This window comes from Mytilus trossulus, chromosome 12, assembly GCF_036588685.1.
Source record: "Mytilus trossulus isolate FHL-02 chromosome 12, PNRI_Mtr1.1.1.hap1, whole genome shotgun sequence".
In the NCBI taxonomy this organism is placed as follows: domain Eukaryota; kingdom Metazoa; phylum Mollusca; class Bivalvia; order Mytilida; family Mytilidae; genus Mytilus; species Mytilus trossulus.
Window position 1 is genome coordinate 26,854,336 of NC_086384.1, and position 3,701 is coordinate 26,858,036.

Below are 3,701 nucleotides of genomic sequence, written 5' to 3' on the forward strand. Positions count from 1 at the left end.
ATTCTATGACGTCGGGTACTTCATTCATAAAAAAAACATATGACGTGGGAGTACGGTCGGAACAGCCAATCCAATATATTCATATTTTACCACGGGTGTGTACTCAAAGCGTTTGAAGGACGTCATGTTAGAATTTTCTGTAACTCATACAAAAGCCTTTTTCTGAAACTGATAAGAATGTTAATTGCCAATCTCAGAAAAGATCTGTTTGGAGTAAATTTAATTGATAAATTTAAAAAACACTTACCGTTATCTTGCTGATAGTTTTGCTTTACTTGACTAATAAAACAAATCACATTTTCTGCGGAAATCTACGAATAGGAACTTGCTGAAAAAAATCTTTAATATACAGAAATGATTGTATTTTGCTAGATTTGAATTATTTTATTTCAGTTTTACTCGAGAAACTCTTACTATACAAAAAAGAGACGATGTTTTGTTCTTTGATGTTAATTGTCCTTTTTTTGAAGGCAAAGTTGATTTGGACCCAGATTATTGTGTGTATTTTCTCTCTATATGCCGGTGTAATACAGCCTTTCTTCCCCCATGCCAGTTTCCCCCCGGGGGGAAAGACTGACATGAGCCAATGTTTCCCCCTGGGAAATTGTGGATCATAGTCATTCTTCCCCTGCGGAAAGTTGACAATACGTATACATATAGTAACTTTTTCCCCATGCCAATCTTTCCCCCAATGATATAGATTTCAATATATTTATATGCATGTCTGGAAATTAAACCGAACGGCAGTGTTAGAATTATATTTATTTGTTTACAAACGTGTTGTTCATTCAAATTTACACAAGTCTGTCTACAGGTTTATCAGTCTGTCTATGTGTCAACTAGTCTGTCTTTCTGTTCAACAGTTTTCTATGTGTCCCCTAGTCTTTGTACGTTTTCAACTGTCTGTCGACATGTCCACAAGTCTGTCTATATATTCATCAGTCTGTCTATGTTTCAACTAGTCTGTCTTTCTATGTGTCCCTTAGTCTTTTTACATACTAGTATTTAACTGTCTGTCTATATGTCCACAATTCTGTCAACATATTCACCAGTCTGTTTACATGTTTACCATTCTGTGACGTCTATGTCCACTAGTCCGACTAGAGAACATTTTCACTGGCTTTGAAATAACGTTCAGAGTAAACAGCGCATATTATTTTACTTTCTTTTCGGTGCTTTGTGTCTATTGTTATTTTATTTAAGTGATTATTGTGCACCGTACTAACAATTAAATGAAGTCAATTGCAGATGACATTTAACAGTATTTTCTTGCGGTGTGCTGTCCCGTATTGTGTTGGAGGAGGGTTGAGTTTTGAATGAGGGTTTCTCGTTGTGAAATGCCGTAAGGTCCCAGTGGCCTTTAATTACTTAATACCACATCTATTTTGTATCATTAGTGCTGGAAAGTGTTCGACCCTATACATGCACCTGTAGGACAGGTGTTTTTTTGTAGATCTTGTACTGCTCAAACTTTAATGTGGTTAGTCCCTGTACTTCCACGTCTGCCGTGCTGGCAAAAGCGGGTGTTCATATCTCCTCTAAGTTTAATGAAGTTTTATCCGTATCGGACTTCTTCTCCTGAATGAAAGTTTAAGTCGACGAGTATTCCTCTCTATCCGTGCTTTTTTACTTATTAATACTTTATACTTTCACCATAATACTTTGGAGATATCAGAGACGTCTGTCCTTGGAAAAATATACTAATTGACCTGAAGTGGTGAAAGTAATTGTATTCATTTAGTCAATGATACCAAGGGTCCACGAAAGAGAACGGATGAGATCATCACATCAGAATGTGTTTCGTGTGTATAAATATAACATATATATCTCTATTAATACCTATCAAATGTATAATCATACGATGAAGCTTTGGTAACAATAAACTGATATAAGAAAAGTTACTAATCTTTCGTTTCATAAAAAAAATCTTACCGTGACGTCGCCGACGTTATATTACAAGGCGGAAAATTTAGCTTCTCACGCTTCTACGGGGGAAAATTGGCCCAATCCTGGTTCCCCCCCCTAACGCTGAGGGGGAAAAGTGGGAACATGCCAATTTTCCCGGGGGAAATATTGGATCGATCCAGTCTTTCCCACCGGAAAATTTGGCATGGGGGAAGAATGGCTATAGGACACCGTCGCCTGCAATAGGATATTCGATTTCAAGTAACGTAATTTATGCATAATTGATAAAAAAAACTCTGAAAAAAATGTTGATTCAAATCAGCTCCATTGCAATCTAAACAAAAGAAACACTAGACGTTTTCAAAATTGCTCTCGAAAAATTACGTATGTAGTGTTTATGCTGTATTTGAAGTATTCCTTATTCGTAACTTATTCTTTATTCGATACCTATTCGTCACTTATTCTTTATTCCTATTTGTTACCTATTCGTGACTTATTCCTTATTCGTTATCATTATTCCTTATATTATTTGTTACTCCTTATATGTCTACAAATAACGTGCTTTACTTTCTTAATATCACTGGTAAAATTTTTTGGTTTGTATATATAATAGGTGAAATTACTTTAAGCGCGAATGTATCCGTTTCAGCGCTTGACTGATTCCCTGTTACTTATTCGCTTGTAACATGTGTTAAACGTTGCACCTTTAAAAAACGATTACTTTTTTCTTGTCTCTTGTGTTACATGTAGAAATAGGTTCATGGAGGTGAAATAACCCTAATAGCGCATATGTATAAAAAAGAAGATGTGATATAATTGCCAATGAGACAACTCTCCACAAGAGCCAAAATCACACACAGAGAAATGAACAACTATAGGTCACTGTACGGTCTTGAACAATGAGCAAAGCCATACCGCAGTCAGCTATAAAAGCCCCCGAAATGACATATGTAAAAAAAAATTAAACGAGAAAAACTAACTGCCTAATTAATGCACAAAAATGACAGAAAAACAAATATGTATCACATAAAAAACGGCAACTACTGAATTACAGGCTCCTGGCTTGGGAAAGGCACATACATACAGAATGCGGCGGGGTTAAACATGTAAGCGGGGATCCTGTAATCGTTTCAGCACTCGACTGATACCCTGTTACTTATTATTTCCTTTTTTACTTAAAATACGTGTGTTATACGTTGCACCTTTAAAAAGAATCATTCTGATTTTCTGGTCTCTGGTGCTATATAGGTTCTTATAGGTGAAATAACTCTATAAGCGCGTATGTACCCGCTTCAGCGCTCGACTATTATACCCTGTTTCTTATTCATTCCTTATTCGCTTGTTATACGTTGCACCTTTTAAATAAATTCTTGGTTTGACAACTCCGTATTGTTGCGCCTGTCTCAAGTCATGAGCTTGCTTTTGTCAGTCTGTGTATTTTAAGCTCACCGGGTCCCGGAGGTTCCCATCTAAGATTATGCCTTTACTTTGCGTCCGTCGTCGTCCGTCGACAGTCGTGGTTAGATATTAAAAAAAAATCTTCTCCTCTGAAACTAAAAGGCCAAATACCTTCAAACTTTAACTAAATGGTCCTTAGAGTATCTTATTTTATTTTAGTACTTGTATATGTTTACTTTTAGAGTTAAGTCTAACCCATAGCGTCCATTTTCACTGAACGAGTACACAATTTTATTTAGGGGCCAGCTGATGACCACCTCCGGGTGCGGGATTTTCTCGCTGCGTTGAAACCCCATTGGTGGCCTTCGGATTTTATCTGCCTTTTGGTCGGGTTGTTA